Here is a 20,633-nt window from a genome sequence, read left to right on the forward strand (position 1 = left end):
GCTTAAAAACAGAGCAGCAAAAAATAAGACTCAAATATATCAAAGAGCTATAAAGTTTCTTCATGTTCTTACAGCTGAGACGAATGCTCTATTTATAGAGCTCATACATATTTCTAGAGGGTTCTTGAGAAACTTCAAGAAAGGAAGCACTCTAGAGATTTCTACATAATTTTAAATTCACATTTTGCACAAAGAGAGAAGCTCCAAGAAGCAAGTAGAAAGTTCTGGACTGCGCATTAAATGCCCAGCTACTACAATAAACATTATTTTTAACAATTAATATTATAATATTTGTATAAATCGATGATTATAAATAGGATGTTGGACTAATTATTATTAACATGTTTGGAAACTGAACTGTGAAACAATGGAGGCGAAGAGAGGCCCGTGGTTTCTGTTTGTCGTAATGGAGGCATTGTCGATGTCATCCATGTGCAAAGGAACGGTACATTTTCGCAAGTGGAAGATCAATTATCAGAGTTGGTCACCTCACTGTATGCAGCTGCCCGTGATTTCCATCAATGGTCAGTACCCCGGTCCCACTATCAGAGCCCGAGCCGGAGACACCGTCGTCGTCCAGGTGGAGAACCAAATGCCGACGGAAAATGTCGTCATTCACTGGCATGGCATTCGCCAGGTTAATTTCCAAATTTTCGTTCCCTTTCCTGCTCTGCAAGTTTAGTTTTGTGGTTTGAGGGCTAGTAGGCTGTCTATTTTCCGTCAATTGACAGTGTGACTGTGTGTCGGGTGCAGATCGGCACCCCCTGGAGCGACGGAACACCGTCTATGTCCCAGTGTGGTATCAACACTGGCGAGACTTTTATCTACAGATTCATTGTAGACAGGGTGAGCATTCAAGGAATTCTGGCATGGTTTTGACAGTTTATCTCGGAAATAATATACTTTTTTGAATTTTTTTGGTATGTTTTCGATTTGATTTATCAAGGAAATGAAAATGATCTGAAACATCAATACAAATTATTTAAACAGCGAATCCAGAAAAATCTCATGGATTATCAGGTTGTTGTTACTAATTTTTCACAGTTTATCGTGAAACTAGAACACTTTCCTTGTTTGTTTCAGTGAATAGAACAGATTTGCACAGTTTGTTATGTAAATAAAACAGTTTAATTTTCTATTTTAGTGAATAGAGCAGTTTCAACGGATTTTAAATGTAAATAGAACTGTTAATCTCTTTAACAGTTCCTTTATTTGTTTCAGTAAATAGAAAAGTTTTTCAGTTTATCATGTCAATAGAACATTTTCTTAATTTGTTTCAGATCATATTGAGTGATCTATTATCAAGGAAATCCGAAAGATCAATGAAGAAGCAGTTACAGAAAATTTATTTAAAATACTTTATCTGGATCAGGAGGTAACGGAGAACTAAAACATTAAGTATAAATGACATTTTGACGTAAGAGAAAATGTACAAAGTTTCTCACAGAGAATTTATTAATTGTGATAACGTATTGTTCGTAGTTGAAATCAGTACTTGCATGTCATGAGCTTTGATCAGAACAGTTCATGAGAACAAATAGTACGCTATTTAGTGTCAAAAGACATTCTGCTCTACTTTCATGCACTCTGAAAATTTCGTGTTCTTTATTGCTGGTATCGTGAAATGCTGTTTTGAAAATTTGATTACGTTTTCTGAATTCCCGGATTTTTGTCGTATGCAGCAAGGGACATACTTTTATCATGGACACTACGGGCTACAGCGGTCGGCCGGTTTGTATGGATCTTTAATAGTGGATTCAGCCGAAAAGGAGCCTCTCATACGACGGCGAGTTAAGCAACATTTTAAATGACTGGGTCGGAGAGCCTCAGGTATACATTTAGTTTCTCCATGATCTCCTCTGTTGTTTGACGTACAAAACAGATATTTGAAATTCAAACTTTATGTTAAGTGACAGAAATAACAGATCAATGTCATAAATTTTTAGTTTCTGTTGATTGACAGACAAGATCTGTTTTGTCTGTTTACAGTCGCTGTTAATAGAGGGAAGAGGAAAGTTCAACTGCTCCGCCGTTTCAGCAGACAGTGGCAGCACCTGCAACGCCACTCACACACAATGCAAGCCTCACATTCTCTCAGTGAAGAGCGGCAAGACATACCGTCTACGTATTGCGAGCGTAGCTTCATTATCCCCACTCAATTTTCTCATCCAGGTAAATATCATTTCACAGTAGATGACAGTAAACTTCTGGCGGTTCCGTTGTGATTTCTTTGTTAACTGTGTACAACTGACAGGGACACAAGATGACGGTTGTAGAAGCCGACGGGCACTACATAGAATCAGTAGAGCTAGAAAACCTGGATGTGTATTCTGGTGAATCTTATTCTGTTTTGGTAAAAGCAAATCAAGATCCTGGCAAAAACTACTGGACGGCTCTCAATGTGAGAGGAAGGAAGCCTAAAATCCCAACGGGTCTCGCCGTTTTCAACTATCTTCCAAATCCGTCAACAATGCTTCCCATCAGGCCGCCTCCACCGAGTCCGCTCTGGAACGACTTTGCCTACAGCAAAGCCATGGCGAAAAAGTTTGTGGCGCTCAAAGGCCATGAAGAAACCCCTCCTCTTCAATCCCACCGGCAGCTCATCTTGCTCAACACGCAGAATAAAATCAACGGTTACCTTAAATGGGCGATCAACAATATTTCTCTGGTACCTCCGCCAACTCCATATTTGGCTGCAATGAGGTATAAGATCCATGGCGCCTACAGTACTTCTTCGCCTCCTGATGTCTACAGTCCGCGAGATCACAACATTTTTGTTCCTCCTTCAAACCCTAATGCAACCGAAGGAAACGAAGTATATGTATTCAAAATGAACTCCACTGTAGATGTGATTCTGCAAAATGCAAATACTCTTACTGTAAATAACTCGGAGATCCATCCATGGCACCTTCTGTAACGACTGCCCCTGCAAAACAAATGCCACATCAGCAATCTCCGTAATATGTGGAAAAAAAAATCAACGAGAGTCAAAGTCTTTTGAATATTGACTAGTCAAGATTAGTCGATTAACTATCATTAACTTTACATATATGCTCAAATTTAAAAGAAACTATAAATTCGTCACCAGATTACTAATACCAGATACCAGATACTAGGTGGTATAACCATGGCGACCAAGTTGAAAAGAGCTCCAGAACCTGTCTAAGAACACAAGGGCGAGAATATTGTAGGAGTGCTTTACCACCCTACCACGAAGCTATTAAGCTTCCCCGGAATCTTTCCTAATATGAAAGATACCCAGCCCGACAACGAGGTAAACTAACTAGGTAAAACCAAGAGAAGTAATGGAAGTGTGCAATACATTATTTATAACATATTCAGAAGATCTCCATCCATCCTGAAAGATAACATAATGCACTCGTGCAACATAAAGCAATTGAACAAATTCATAGTTTTCTCAATACGCACTATCTACACATAGGCATTTCCATCAGTTATTCCAAATGTAACAATGCATGTAATAATTAAGCTGAACAATAAATAAATAAATAATAATAATAATAATCATAGACATCCAATATTCAACCACTTAAACTCGATGCAACAGGATACAATATGCCCAAATTAAGAACAATGAACCACATAAATCCTCAACACTTGCCAGCACAAACGAAAGCTCAATGGCTCTGTTGTCCATCTTCCATCTTCCTTACATAGATTAAATACATGCAGGGCTCTAATAACGATTTATTGAGAAATATCCACATATAATTAATCTCATTTAACAGAATTACTCTCTTTCCAACAAAGCTTTTAACAATCAAAAGTACTACTCCTAAAATTTTCCAACATTCTTCAATAATTCGTCGCATGGTGGCTGAGTAGAAAAGAAAGACCATAATTCTTTGAAATCTTTTCAAAACAGTTATAAATTTGGGTTGATTGTAGTAGAAAAACTTAGAATTGTTGTTTGGAATAAATAGCTATACATAGTAACTGACTCTTTCTAACAAAATAAAAGAAGAGAACCAAATTTTGTAGCAGTCATCGCTACACGAGACAGACACAACAGTTGCTCTGAAATTTCAGGGAACATTGTGGAGAATAATTATAAAAGAATGGGATGCATATTGAACAATTATTTCCATTAACTCTAAAACACAACTTTTCTAGTCAACAACTCTGACGAAATTCAAGTAAATCACATTTGCATTACGGTGCTGTAAATAGCATTCAAGAATCTTTGTTAGGCAAGAATAGGTTCACAAATCCACCAAGAAATTCTATATAAATTTCAGGCTATCTACCACTAATTTAAAATCAACATCAAATAGAAGGGGAAAGCTATCCAGTGTAGAGGCTCATAGGTCCATAGAGAAATTTTATACAGAACTTGCGCTCATCTACACTGTGAAAATATTATTATCAATGCACAAGGTGCCACAGAGATTAACTTGGGCAGCCAGATCTCATCATTGGGTTTAAAGTAACAAAGCCTAATGAGGAAATTCATGCAACATGTGGATGATTAACAATGTGTTTTTCTTTTTTTTCACACAAACCAACCAAAATGTGCTTTACAAAAAGACCAAAGAAATGCTCGACTAACCTTTGCCAGTAGTCTGTAGCAATGAAAGACTAAAGGTCTTCACCTACTGAAGCATCTCATCTTTGAGAAACTCACAATACAAAATTTCACAATACACAAATCAAAGAGACAAAATGAGACTGCTGAGGTTGAAAGATACGCTTAAGCCAAAGTTCCATTTCCTCTGAAAACAAAGTAAATGAATGTTGGAATTGTATGGGCAAACCTCATCTTTTTCCTCTATAGAAACCACATTAAAGACAAAAGGGAAGACAATGAAGCAACAGAAAGATGTTGCATGTTCATGGAATTTCAGAGGTTAAACAGGGGATACCTTAACAATGAAGAAGATGACAGGTTCAAAGCATTTCTAAGTTACTTCAAATTCAAAACAATCCAATGGGTTTTACCTCACTGCGGAATCTCTGTGTAAGATCCTGAGATTGTTGAAAATATCGCCATTGAAAGCTGTGTTTGGGGACTTGAAATTAATGGGGGCCTCATCTAGAAAATGTTGTAGGTGGCTTTCCTCTTTCTTGTCCCATTCAATCTCTTCCTAATACTCATCATCAGAAATCAATTGTTAAACTTGAAACTGACTGAAATATATACTGCAAGGTAGATTTCCTATACAAGTTTTGTTCATGGAGAATGTAAAATTAAACTGAACTCAAAATCTGAAACTTTAAACTTACCCTTCAAATCCAACAAATAAAATCGAAAAAGAAAAATTTGAACCTAGAAATTTATGATTTAAATGTATTCGTGAGCCAAAGCAAGAGCTTGAAAGTCACAGAGGAATTGGATAGGACCATGAATGTTCCGAGAGCAGTGAGAATGCATTGAACGAGGTGTCTGAATACATGCGAGCAAGTGCAGGTTGCAGATATTGGTTTCATGGGTTGCATAACCAGGAATGAGAACAAAAGCCTTGTGAAGGAGTAGATGTTTTCCTTGCCAGAACTTGGAGCCGATCGTTCAAGACATACTTATCCAACACTTTGGAGCATCTAAGGAAAAATGGAGGTCTGAGCTAATAACGACTACTATTTCTGATTTCTAGCGGCCGAGGATTGTGACTTTTTTATCCAAAACAAAATCGCAAAAGATATCTTTTTTTTTTTCCAAGAAAAATTTCTCAAGATTAGTTGCAAGTTAACCAGGTGCATAACGGACTCAACTAATTTGACACATATAACCAAATGGCTCTGCATTTCTTTCCTTATTAATGATTTTTTCCATTAATGAAATTTCTAACAAATTTTTCAACAAAAACCACGTGGCATGCTGTTTCCATTTGTATGGGTTGAGAACAAACGGGTTGTGACATCCTCCCCCACTTCTAAGAGAATGCATCGTTCTGATGCTAACTCAAAATACAATCAATGAGCAAACAAGTAAATAATTTGAATTTAATCAAACTTCCATTGTTCAACTTTCTAGACAAATACATGCATCTACATTCAGTTCTATAGAAAATATAGATTTGTAGCTACTATAATTAAAATGAACTTTTCTTTTCCTTTTATGGAATCTACATTTCATTAACACATTAACTTTCATGGATCTATCTCTTCAAAGACAATATTGACACATAGTTGAAGTAATACCTAAAGAGATAATAACACACATTTGTAGGAGAACATATATTAGCAATCCTTTCTAGATCACCATTTTTTTTTTACATGTGAGTGTGTGGATTCCATTACTATTCTATAGTTTTACAAGGTTAGGCTACCTCTCTCCGACAATATTCCCCCTTTCTTATATTGTGTCGTTCCCTCTGTTCATTCATAGGAACAACACCAAACATTAGTCCATCATATATCATAAATCAAAATCAATTTCCAATGAAATATAAGATCAAATACTTCCTTATCTCAAGAAGTCTCAAAATTTGTAAGATATGGCCATAAATCACATGATATCACACACATACCTGTGCACTTACCATACCTTGGCATCACCTATGGATTTTACCTCGCTAGTAGGTACTTCTTATACACATCCTGCCATACTCATGCACTCACAATACCTTAGCTCAATCACAATATCAATATCTCAAGGAGATCAACTCAATTATTAGGAGTCAAGAATTTTGTTCAACATTATGACTTCTTAACTCATCTTATAATCACAAGCCATATGTACCATACATACAATCTAACATGTGCTCACTAAGTGAGTAATTGTCCATATCAATAGACCAATGTCCACGAAACATAATTAAGTAATGCAATCTCATTGCATCTAAGTCATCCTCATTAGATCATCATGAAATATAATGACATCCACATATAACATCATTAATCTAATCATCGACATTTAATCATCATTATGCATCTAAATGCGTGCATAGTTGACATCCATATGTATTTACATCTTAATGCGTCATATAGCTCCAATTAACAACATTCATTTAACCAATATCATCGATAGATCAAGGATAGAAAGTCACACAATCAAATGTGTCAAGAAACATTAACCCAAGTTCTACATCAATAGATAGTTCAACGAAATTCAAAACACACATGTCGACCAAAAGGGTCTAAGTTGGGTGCATAATAGCTAAGTCTATGTCGAACACCATATCGACTAAGAATCAAATAGATAACTCAAGATGATCAAATTTTTGATTGCCATTCACTGACCAAGTTGACTAAATAAAATAATTTAGCAACTTTCTATAAGTAGAATTCACATGCTTGGTGGATCATCACATATACCAATGCAAAAATATTATCAAAATAGATAAAAGATGGATCTATACATACCCGGCTGCATCCTCATAGGACGACCATATTTTCATACACTTTCCACATAGGCCAAAAAGTCAAATCAGGTTAGTCAAAAATCCATCTAAGTAGATACAATATCTTCCAATTAAGTTTTCAACTTCATTCTACTTTCCAACTTACATGTCAAATGATAGGTGCAAATAAAGTTATGTTTCATAACCAATTATAGACCAAATTGTCGAACACAACATATCATCACATGACTATGCCATAAATGAAAATATTAGAAAAGTTTGACCATGTCTTGTTAAGTACACATTATCATTTGCAAGGTTCACTTAAATAAGTAAACTATAGATTGATGAGTTAACATTTGTTTCACTACCATAATCAAGGATTAACAATAATTATCCATTTACAAATGTAACACATGACATTATCCAAGGAATCCATCCATCAAAAGCATGATTTACTAAATATACTAAGTATAATGTAAAGCATCATACCTCAATGGGCATCATAGAAAATGTCGACCTACACGTCGAACATGGAACAATAAGCACATCATGAAGGCGCAATGTCATCTATCATATGTTTAGCACCATTAAGTATATCATCTAGGTATGCTCGCTAATCACCTGCAAGGATTAGTAATCCAATTTTTATCAAGTGAGTGACCTTAGGCCCTCACGCCCATTTTGTCCCCATAGTGTGCTTAACCAACATATAAGCACATGTTGTGATGTATGACCTTTAGGCCATTAAATCATCACATAATTGTTAGATTAATTATTTGTTCTAACTTATTAATTAAATCACTTTGATTTAATTAATTAAGTTGCCTATTACTCTAGTTTTCTTAAGCTATCTTGTAGGTGCATATAATTAATATTTTATTAATTATATTGTGCAACCCTAGCTTTTTTAGGCTTTTGTTTCCCTTTTTGGGTTTCGTGATTCCTTTATAAGGATTCACCTCTTTGTATTTTAAACATTCACTTATTGGATTATATGTGAGATTTCTCTTTGCATGTCCATAAGATGGATCTGGCTTTTTGGCCTCCTTGATTTTTCCTTGCCTCTGTTCTTTGCTTCATCCATGTGACAGGGTTATGCATGTAGGTGTTCTTGGGAGATTAGTTTTTCACCTAATCTAACATGGTATCAGAGCTAGCTTGCTGCTTATTGTTCATGGTTTGTTGAAGCGTTTCAGAAGCTGCGTTTTTCGGAGCAGTGGGAGGCTGTACGGACAACTTAAAAAAAAAAAAATTTGGAGCACTTTGGGCTCAAACGGATGCTTCCATTGGATTCGGAAGGCCGTTTGCAGTCAAAATCCATATAAAATTTGTCCATTTTGGACAACGTTGGTCCCGGAGGCAATTTTTTTGCTTGCTGGCCGTACGGCCCCTTGCACACGTTTCGAGGCAGAAATTTTTTTTAAAAAATCGCAAAAAAAAAATACAGCGGCATTTTTTTAAGCCACCGTGGTTAATTAACCGCAGCGGAGCCGCTAGCGGTCACCTCTGCGGTCACCGCTAGCGGTTATCGCTGGCGGTCCGTCGGCGGCCCGCAACGGCTCCGCCAGTGGCCACCGCCACAACTCCGCCCCGTGGCGGCTCTCCTCCCTCCCACCGCCCGGCCGCTACTCCGCCGGCGGTGGAGAGTTTTTTGTTTTTTATTTTTTTATTAAAAAAAAAATAATTTTTTGCATTTTCAGAGGCCCTGGAGGTTTTTTCTCCGTAACTCGAGCATACGGACGTATTTTTTCAATCCAAAAAATGCGCTGGAAAGCTGATTCTGAGATGGAGATTCTGGTATAGGTGTTTTTGGGTTTTGATGTAGTTTGGTTTCCTATTTTGGTAGTCAAAGCCGGATGTTCTATTTTGCACTCCGGGAGGCGTATCTTGAGCTTCTGATCTCCGATTTTGGACTTCTTTACATCGCTGGAAATATCTTTCTGTGCTCTTTCTAGTGATGCTAGTTGTTGTTCCAGATTCTATTCCAAGAAAATCCTATTCAGTCTTTTGCATTTTAGCATTCTGGTGGATATCCTGATTGTTTCAGGTCCGGAGATCGATTTTGTTGCTTCAGTTGCTTCGTTTTGGGCTTTACCTTTTGTTGTTTTAGCCTTATGTTTTTTCTGATCATTGATATTCATTGTAAGAATTTTTATGCAACGCACTGAGATAAAGTGCCACTCTTGCGTTTCGGGATCCTTTTCATCATTGTGATTCGTTGTACTCGCACTATTATATAAAGTGCCATGGGGGGGATAGTTGTTTGCCGCTTATAGGCCCTCTTTCTCTAATTCCTCATGTAGTTTCGATGACACATGCCTTTATTTGTGTTTGTACCTCACTCTCGATGTGTTTAGCTCCTGTGTTGTAGGAGATTTTTGGCCCATCTTTTCAGCTGCTTGTCACCTCACCTGCCTTAAGGGGAGGTTATATTGTTGTTCTATGCTTCTTTGGTTGATGGTTCGTGCCTTCTATTTCCATTGAGTTTCCTTTGGTTGATGGTTCGTGCCTTCTATTTCCATGGAGGTTCTACAGATCAGCATTTTGACAGAGTTTTGCGATTCTTCATGCTTCAATGATTCTCTTCTGATCTCTTTGTTCCTTCTTCTGGAACATTCTTTGGTATCTCTTTTTGGAGTAGGGTTTTTCCCATGTGGTTTTCTCTATTTCTCCTCTTTATAAAGATTTTGTTGTGATTGGGTACCTGATCTGGCCTTGTTGCCGGGACCCAATTCTCTTTCATAGCTGTGCTAGGTTAGCTTCCTCCCAAGCTTCGCTTAAGGGGGGGTGTTAGAGTAATTATTTGTTCTAACTTATTAATTAAATCACTTTGATTTAATTAATTAAGTTGCCTATTACTCTAGTTTTCTTAAGCTATCTTGTAGATGCATATAATTAATATTTTATTAATTATATTGTGCAACCCTAGCTTTTTTAGGCTTTTGTTTCCCTTTTCAGGTTTCGTGATTCCTTTATAAGGATTCACCTCTTTGTATTTTAAACATTCACTTATTGGATTATATGTGAGATTGCTCTTTGCATGTCCATAAGATGGATCTGGCTTTTTGGCCTCCTTGAGGCGTATCTTGAGCTTCCGATCTCCGATTTTGGACTTCTTTATATCGCTGGAAATATCTTTCTGTGCTCTTTCTAGTGATGCTGGTTGTTGTTCCAGATTCTATTCCAGGAACATCCTATTCAGTCTTTTGCATTTTAGCATTCTGGTGGGTATCCTGATTGTTTCAGGTCCGGAGATCGATTTTGTTGCTTCAGTTGCTTCGTTTTGGGCTTTACCTTTTGTTGTTTTAGCCTTATGTTTTTTCTGATCATTGATATTCATTGTAAGCATTTTTATGCAACGCACTGAGATAAAGTGCCACTCTTGCGTTTCGGGATCCTTTTCATCATTGTGATTCGTTGTACTCGCACTATTATATAAAGTACCATGGGGGGGATAGTTTTTTGCCGCTTATAGGCCCTCTTTCTCTAATTCCTCATGCAGTGTCGATGACACATGCCTTTATTTGTGTTTGTACCTCACTCTCGATGTGTTTGGCTCCTGTGTTGTAGGAGATTTTTGGCCCATCTTTTCAGCTGCCTGTCACCTCACCTGCCTTAAGGGGAGGTTATATTGCTCTTCTATGCTTCTTTGGTTGATGGTTCGTGCCTTCTATTTCCATTGAGGTTCCTTTGGTTGATGATTCATGCCTTCTATTTCCATGGAGGTTCTACAGATCAGCATTTTGACAGAGTTTTGTGGTTCTTCATGCTTCAATGATTCTCTTCTGATCTCTTTGTTCCTTCTTCTGGAACATTCTTTGGTATCTCTTTTTGGAGTAGGGTTTTTCCCATGTGGTTTTCTCTATTTCTCCTCTTTATAGAGATTTTATTGTGATTGGGTACCTGATCTGGCCTTGTTGCTGGGACCCAATTCTCTTTCATAGCTGTGCTAGGTTAGCTTCCTCCCAAGCTTCGCTTAAGGGTGGGTGTTAGAGTAATTATTTGTTCTAACTTATTAATTAAATCACTTTGATTTAATTAATTAAGTTGCCTATTACTCTAGTTTTCTTAAGCTATCTTGTAGGTGCATATAATTAATATTTTATTAATTATATTGTGCAACCCTAGCTTTTTTAGGCTTTTGTTTCCCTTTTCAGGTAGTTTTTCACCTAATCTAACAATAATGATGTAATTAAGTGCATCTCAAATGACGAGCAAGACAATCAAAATGAGATGACATTTCCATTGTGGTCTTCAGTCTCCAAAGCTATAGGACATCTCCCACTTGCTTCCTGAGACGAAAGTATGGCCTAGGAACTTTAACCTTGCCAACCACAGAGTGGATACTTTCCTCGAGATTCTTCCTAACTCGAAGAATACCCCGACCCTAACACAAGAAGCCTAGATTCCTGGAACAAGATGGATCGGATGGATCTGGTGTGACCGTGTAACATTTCTACATTGCAACCATGTGCCTAGTAGTCTAAACACAAAATGTAGCTAGGAAATAAATAACTGCATATCTACACATATGCAGTAAAAGAAAAAGAATTCCAAATAGGTATAACCATGTGTCACATATACAGTATTTGAAAAAATTAAAATGGCTTGGCCAAGCACTTTCAAAATCCAGAATTACCTATAGAAGAAACAAGAACAGACATGTATCCATTCTACAGAACTGGCAGATAGGGAAACTAAACATGAAGATATCCACCTATCTATCCCATAATTGCTACATTACACCCTTCCATGAAGGAAAATACACAACATCTAACCTTCCTTGTTTGTCCACATTCGGTAAACACACTGGAAGGTAAGCTTTCCAAAATAATAAGAATAACATAAGATAAATGCAAAAGGAAGAATGGCATGTTCTTCACAATCTACTCCCTTATATATCCTATCAACGTGCCACAATGACATGATATATGACATCACTTCCAAATCATAGGACTAGCATCATCAAAATAGACACACACACCCTAGCCACCTGAAATCAAAGAAATCTTAAAAACAAGATTTATAATTCTTAAGTAAAAGTCCAAAAAGGAGATACAATCAAAATAAAAGTGGTCAAGAGTTAAGTAAATAGCTCACATAATAATTTGGTGGCTTGGTGGTCACAAAGAACATAAAATTTCAAGCTAGTCCTCCATCACATCCAAGTTCATGAAATCGAACATAATGAAAACTCAATTCACTTAAAGCACAATGACTCTCACTAGTCACTAAGAGGGAGTAGATGTTTAACAACATCTTGCAAGTTGATAAGAACATAACCAAACTTCTCGTGCAATACTCTTGCAATTGAAATCCATGTTCTTCCTACTTATTATATTAGATTAATTAATGAGCCTCATGAATCTGGCATAAAATAGAAATAATTTCTTGCACTACATGTGCATCACATGTCATTTACATAATAAAAAGATATTTTGCATTGCTATCACAAGCTGAATCTTTGTTTGGTAGGATCTCATAGCCTTGTGCAAAAGTCAACCATCCTTTGACTATCTCAATAGTTCAATTCCAATATGCTCATTATATCATCACATGTTTTAAAATACATATAATCATAAAGATATGAGGTATGCAATTTAGCAGTCATTCCATGAACTTTCCATTTTGTCAATCTTTTAAGGAATGAAATTTTAAAACTTGCAATTATGACATGCATAAGGAACATCAAATCCTTCTATGTCTAATGTAATCATAGCTAAGACACATCATGTAACCCATGTCATCAACTCATACTATATAAAGTAAACAAATTGACTTACAGTTCTATGTCTAGCATAATGAACTCAAGGCCCAAGTGTGGAACCAAGAGTAATGATACCATAAGTAACGACTGCCCCTGTAAAACAAATGCCACATCAGCAATCTCCGTAATATGTGGAAAAAAAATCAAAGAGAGTCAAAGTCTTTTGAATATTGACTAGTCAAGATTAGTCGATTAACTATCATTAACTTTACATATATGCTCAAATTTAAAAGAAACTGTAAATTCGTTACCAGATTACTAATACCAGATACCAGATACTAGGTGGTATAACCATGGCGACCAAGTTGAAAAGAGCTCTAGAACCTGTTTAAGAACACAAGGGCGAGAATATTTTAGGAGTGCTTTACCACCCTACCACGAAGCTATTAAGCTTCCCCAGAATCTTTCCTGATATGAAAGATACCCAGCTCGACAACGAGGTAAACTAACCAGGTAAAACCAAGAGAAGTAATGGAAGTGTGCAATACATTATTTATAACATATTCAAAAGATCTCCATCCATCCTGAAAGATAACATAATGCACTCGTGCAACATAAAGCAATTGAACAAATTCATAGTTTTCTCAATATGCACTATCTACACATAGGCATTTCCATCAGTTATTCCAAAAGTAACAATGCATGTAATAATTAAGCTGAACAATAAATAAATAAATAATAATAATAATAATAATCATAGACATCCACTATTCAACCACTTAAACTCGATGCAACAGGATACAATATGCCCAAATTAAGAACAATGAACCACATAAATCCTCAACACTTGCCAGCACAAACGAAAGCTCAATGGCTCTGTTGTCCATCTTCCATCTTCCTTACATAGATTAAATACATGCAAGGCTCTAATAACGATTTATTGAGAAATATCCACATATAATTAATCTCATTTAACAGAATTACTCTCTTTCCAACAGAGCTTTTAACAATCAAAAGTACTACTCCTAAAATTTTCCAACATTCTTCAATCATTCGTCGCATGGTGGCTGAGTAGAAAAGAAAGACCATAATTCTTTGAAATCTTTTCAAAACAGTTATAAATTTGGGTTGATTGTAGTAGAAAAACTTATAATTGTTGTTTGGAATAGATATCTATACATAGTAACTGACTCTTTCTAACAAAATAAAAGAAGAGAACCAAATTTTGTAGTAGTCATCGCTACACGAGATAGACACAACAGTTGCTCTGAAATTTCAAGGAACATTGTGGAGAATAATTATAAAAGAATGGGATGCATATTGAACAATTATTTCCATTCACTCTAAAACACAAATTTTCTAGTCAACAACTCTGACGAAATTCAAGTAAATCACATTTGCATTACGGTGTTGTAAATAGCATTCAAGAATCTTTGTTAGGCAAGAATAGGTCCACAAATCCACCAAGAAATTCTATATAAATTTCAGGCTATCTACCACTAATTTAAAATCAACATCAAATAGAAGGGGAAAGCTATCTAGTGCAGAGGCTCATAGGTCCACAGAGAAATTTTATACAGAACTTGCGCTCATCTACACTGTGAAAATATTATTATCAATGCACAAGGTGCCACAGAGATTAACCTAGGCAGCCAGATCTCATCATTGGGTTTAAAGTAACAAAGCTTAATGAGGAAATTCATGCAACATGTGGATGATTAACAATGTGTTTTTCTTTTTTTTCACACAAACCAACCAAAATGTGCTTTACAAAAAGACCAAAGAAATGCTCGACTAACCTTTGCCAGCAGTCTGTAGCAATGAAAGACTAAAGGTCTTCACCTACTGAAGCATCTCATCTTTGAGAAACTCACAATACAAAATTTCACAATACACAAATCAAAGAGACAAAATGAGACTACTGAGGTTGAAAGATATGCTTAAGCCAAAGTTCCATTTCCTCTGAAAACAAAGTAAATGAATGTTGGAATTGTATGGGCAAACCTCATCTTTTTCCTCTATAGAAACCACATTAAAGACAAAAGGGAAGACAATGAAGCAACAGAAAGATGTTGCATGTTCATGGAATTTCAGAGGTTAAACAGGGGATACCTTAACAATGAAGAAGATGACAGGTTCAAAGCATTTCTAAGTTACTTCAAATTCAAAACAATCCAATGGGTTTTACCTCACTACAGAATCTCTGTGTAAGATCCTGAGATTGTTGAAAATATCGCCATTGAAAGCTGTGTTTGGGGACTTGAAATTAATGGGGTCTCATCCAGAAAAAGTTGTAGGTGGGTTTCCTCTTTCTTGTCCCATTCAATCTCCTAATACTCATCATCAGAAATCAATTGTTAAACTTGAAACTGACTGAAATATATATTGCAAGGAAAATTTCCTATAAAAGTTTTGTTCATGGAGGATGTAAAATTAAACTGAACTCAAAATCTGAAACTATAAACTTACCATTCAAATCCAACAAATAAAACCAAAAAAGAAAAATTTGAACCTAGAAATTTATGATTTAAATGTATTCGTGAGACCAAAGCAAGAGCTTGAAAGTCACAGAGGAACTGGATAGGACCATGAATGTTCCTAGAGCAGTGAGAATGCATATTCCTACTTAATACGTGGTAGTGAAAAATAGGAAGTCGCATCTTGTTGTGGAGCTTTCGATGGTATGTGATCAAGTAGGTATGGTCGGTTGTTTTGCCACACAATACTTGCTTCAAACTGTTGGTGATGTTGGCTTCCTGCTGTCCATTTAATCTTCCCTGCCTTTACCTACTCCAACTAATTCATTTATTTCTTCTTCTCATTGAGAGTTCTAGATCTCTCATTTTAAACTATGCTTCTAGATTTTTAGGTTTAGGTTTAGGGTTTTTTCAAAGATTCGGCTGTAATATTTTTCCAAAAGTTTGTAAATGTTTCATCTTCTTGGCTAATACTAGATTTCTCTAGAATATTGTATGCTTTCTTATAAAAGGTTGTATGTACTCATTTGATATTACGGTGGAATGAAACATAACATAGTTTATTGCAAGGCAGCACATTGTATTGTTTTGTGTGTTTATTTTTTGTCCTCTGCCTATCCATCAGATTGGTATCAGAGCTAGGTTGGATAGAAGGTTGGACAAATTTCAGATTGTCATAAAAGAGCAAGTGTGTTGGTGCTGCTAAATGGTGGAGGATTGTTTGTGTTATGAGAATGATAGTTGTTTTGAAGAAGACCACACGGGAAGTGTTGAGCAAGAAAGAGGGCAAGTCGGCAAAAAAGGTATGGTCTGAATTCTTGTAGTTATTTAATGGCATTTCAGAAATTATCGTATAGTCTTTAAAAGAAAGGAAGATCATAGTCAGAAAAAAGGTGTTAACTAAGAAGTGAGAAGTCTAGATTTAATTCTAGAAGTGAAAAGGTATTTCAAATTTTCTAAAAGATACAGTAAAGTGTGTTAAATTGTTGATTTCAATGGGAAAAGCTGGTAGAGTTCAAAAAGAGATAAAAGTAACGTGAAAAATGATAAAAGATAAGAAACGTACTGTGAAAAATGATAAAAGATAAGCTAACTTTTTACAAAGATAAACTAAAGGAAAACTAATTTAATACTATTGGCTCTTGTTTGTCTTTCAAGTCAAATGCTCCAAAGAGTATTTTTATACTCCCTCTCCATTATGATTGGCATGTTAAGAGTGTAATTGTTATAAATATTTTGCAAGATTCTCAAGTCATGTGTCAATTATTGATTGTATTTTATTTTGTTGGTTGTTTGAGGATATATTTGTATATATTAGATGCTTATGGTTTTTTTTTCTTTTGATTAAGAAGGTAGGTAAGGGCCTTGAATCTCTATAACAACATTGAAAATAACAAGCTAGCTCTACCTTGGGCCATTAGAACCAAGCAATAGAGCAAAACAACACTGATCATTCTAGCCAAATGTTAAACCTTCCAACAAAATTAATCAAAAACCACCATAATTCCAAAGTATCAACATCCAAAACCACCATAACAACTCTACTGGTACTACTTTTAAATTTTAAAGTCTCCTAGCCATAAATAATGCTAATGCTAGAGTGCATACTTAAACTAACATAGTTGCTACCCATATAAAAAAAAAGAGCAATAATAACAACACAAAAATTAAGATAGTGACCAACAATATTTTTAAATAGTCTCAGAAAAAACAAAAAAATTAAATAGCAAAGCTTAAATAACTAGGCTTTCTTAATAGCTTCCTAGTCATTGACTATGTTGTCAAGGTCTTCAGTCTAATCCTTACGATCACTAGAGCCATGTGCATCATCCAAATGACCCTCCTTGAGAATCCAATGAATCTTTAACTTGTTATTCCCCATGATAGTGCCTAGGACCACCTTTCTCATCATTTCCTCTAAATTTTACAGAGAGTAGAAACTATAAGACTGAATTCAATGTTAGTTATGGCTTCAACTTACATGCAATTTTGGGCATCAATCCTACTCTAAAAACCCTTTATCTACCTAAATAAATTTTGCTTCATTTCATCCAACATGATTTGCACTTTATCATTAAGATCCTTCAGCTCCTTATTGTCCTCTTTCACATTCTAATTCTTCTTGGGGACTTCTTTAACCCCAAATCAAATTCAATTTGGGCCTTGTGCATGTCCCCCATTTCTTCATTTGAATCTTCCAAATCCTCAACTTCATAGTCTTCATCCTCTATGCCAATGTCTTCAAATTGTTTAGGGGAGTACTCTTTTTTGGTCTCCTAAACAACCTCCTCATCCTGGGTCTCATAAGTATCATCCTTGCTAACATCTTTATAATTTTTACAATCTTTATTTTTAGTAGATAGCTAACCTTCTTTTCCACAAGGTAGAATCATGTATGTTATCTATGCCCATGGAGTTACCACACCCTCCTCAAATTTAGAGTTACCTATGGAATCATGATTATCAACCTCAATATACCTTCTTGAACAATTTTACCACGATTCATGGAGTTAACAAGATCATTTTTAACAAAAGAATTTTTGCACTTGGTCAAGGTTTCAACAAGGAGAAATTTCTCTAGAGAAGGGGTTATACATGTTTTTTTATCTTGGACTTTTTTCTGATTTTTAATTTCTTTCTCTGAGGATGAAGGGACTTTCTCGATAAAGTAGCTAAACTAATTTCGTTATTTTTATCGAGGACCCATGAGTAATTGGGGGGTCTTATGGAAAGTGAGACATCTTCCAAAACCAATGGAATTGGAAAAGACATGATGATAAAGGAGAAAAGATAAGACCTTGGTAGAGAGGGGAGTTACCACCATTAGCAATAATATTATGCAGGGAACTGCATAGATAGTAATGGACATTAACTTTTTCTTGATGTGGTAAAAGATTTAAAAGGGTAAATTAGTATCCATGGTAAGTGGTAAATGCACTTCAAGCATAAAATATTTCATAACCCACATATACACAACATCAAAAGGATGAGGAAGAGAGAGGTTCTCATACTTATTTTTAGATTTAATTGACACAAGATTTTTTTCTTGCACAAAAAAATTGTTGTTGAATTTGCTAGAATCCCAATGCTTTTTCTCTCTTTGTGTGCTCCTTCACACTTTATATTAGTGGGTTCACCAATTAACTCTAGAGTAACTAAAAATTTAATGCTTCCAATAGAGACTTGACCCTTATTCCACGAGTTGGAAAACTTAGTTGACAATGGAGTGTTGAAACTGCGCATTGCCAAAATATAATTATCCAATGCCTAATTCTTAAAATGCTCCCATATATATCCTTGTTCTGGAGAAAGTCTCCACAAATTCCCTTGGCTCCACTCTCTTTAAAGGACCATCTATAATGGTTTTACCTTGTCAAGGTCTTTCTCCTATAACAAGATGTGCAATCTAGCCCTCTCAAAACTCTTCTCCTAGACCTCACACTATTGCATGATATTCTTCACACCTTTATTTATTGTAATAATTCTTTCACAAAGATATATTTTATAGAATAGAAAATTGCCTCTGAAATATTTTAAGTAATGAGACTTGTGATAATGGATTTAATCATCAAGGTGCCATCACTGCTTAAGACACATTCCTCAATTTCCAAGGCAAGTATCTCGTCTTTGCTAGCAACCATCCACCTTATTTTGGAATTTGATTTTTTTTTTAAATATTAATGAACACTCATACTTCTCAATAATTATTCAATACTTCCATCCTTTCTAAAAGATATCTCTTAACCTACAATAATTACCTATATAGTTAGTCATAAAGTTGGTTTTAAAAGAAGTCAGAATAACTTTTTTGCTAAAGATATCAAGATTTAAGAGAGGCTTTCTAAATGTAGAATACCCATTACCAACCATTTAGTAGTAGTATGAGGTACCTTATAGAGGAAAGTTCTCGCCAATCCCATTAGAAAAATGAATATATATTTTTCTTTTATCAAATACATTTTGACTTGAAAATAATTATAATAATTCAAAGGGAAATCCTTAGAAAGATTCTTGGGAGTCACAAAAGATTGCCTGAATTTCCATTTACCATAGCCCACTAAAAAAATTCTTACTATCATTATTAAGAATATTCATAAGTTCCTGAGTGCATTCCATAGCTAACATGTTTTTATTTTTTAGAGGATGACCCCCAGCTAGCAAGATGATCTACTGCTTTGTTCTCTTCCCTAATTTAGTTTGTTGTATTTAAGACATCTACTAAAATCTTCCATAATTATAGAAACTCTCCAAGGAAACTTATCCTTCTTTCTAGGAATATCAATAACAAGCATGGAGTCTCCTTCCACTATTATATAAATACCATTATATAGGCCTATCGACATTTTATCCCATACCATAGAGAAATCCCTTTTGTAAAATTATTAGTGTTGGTACCAAGGTTATTGGAAAAGCGCATTATCAAATTTCCCTTATAATCTCTTATCAAATGTGCAATGTTCACTTGTTATTCTAAGATCACCTTTTGAGAGACCTCTTACTCTTTTCATCTTACTAATGCTAACCAAATTGTCAAAAATTACATGATGTAACCTCTTGTTCCATAACTATATATCCTCATGTTGTGCAAACAAACATGTCTCCTCAGATAAACCTAGATATAACAAGTTACTTCTTGTTTGATCACCACTTCCAATTAGTTCACCATCAATATCAAATATCTTGGTCTTTCCATGATGGAATTCAACTTTGTATCCTTATTTGCTCAACTATGAAACACTCAACAAGTTTTAGTTAAGTCCTTTAGTTCAATAAACATTGTCACACTTGATCTTATTAGTCAATTGTATTGATCCTTTACCTTTCGCAAGACATGGTACATCATTACCAAACTTAACACAACTACCCTTGTATGGTTCAATGGTTTCAAATTTACTTTTATCACCAATCATGTGATTTGAACAACCATTATCAATTATCCAGCTATTACTTCTATTCACATATGAGATTAATGCAATTTTCTCATCTTCATTAGAATCTTCTTTCATAGCAACATAAACAACTTCTTCATCATTAATTTTAGATTCATTATCAGTTTCTTCTTCAGTAATGTAATAAGAATTCTTACCTTTGTCTTTGTACTCCTTGTTTCTCTTGTTGTCTCAGTCATCTCTTCTCCCTTTGTGC

General features: G+C 35.4%; 1 pseudogene; it reads left to right on the top strand.

Annotated features, from left to right (window-relative positions):
* Positions 1 to 367: 367 nt before the first annotated feature.
* Positions 368 to 20,633, top strand: part of LOC149536481 (L-ascorbate oxidase-like) — a 48,412-nt pseudogene continuing 28,146 nt past the window's right edge.

Source organism: Cupressus sempervirens, chromosome 10 (assembly GCF_028749045.1).
Source record: "Cupressus sempervirens isolate cs-2001-9-10 chromosome 10, ASM2874904v1, whole genome shotgun sequence".
In the NCBI taxonomy this organism is placed as follows: domain Eukaryota; kingdom Viridiplantae; phylum Streptophyta; class Pinopsida; order Cupressales; family Cupressaceae; genus Cupressus; species Cupressus sempervirens.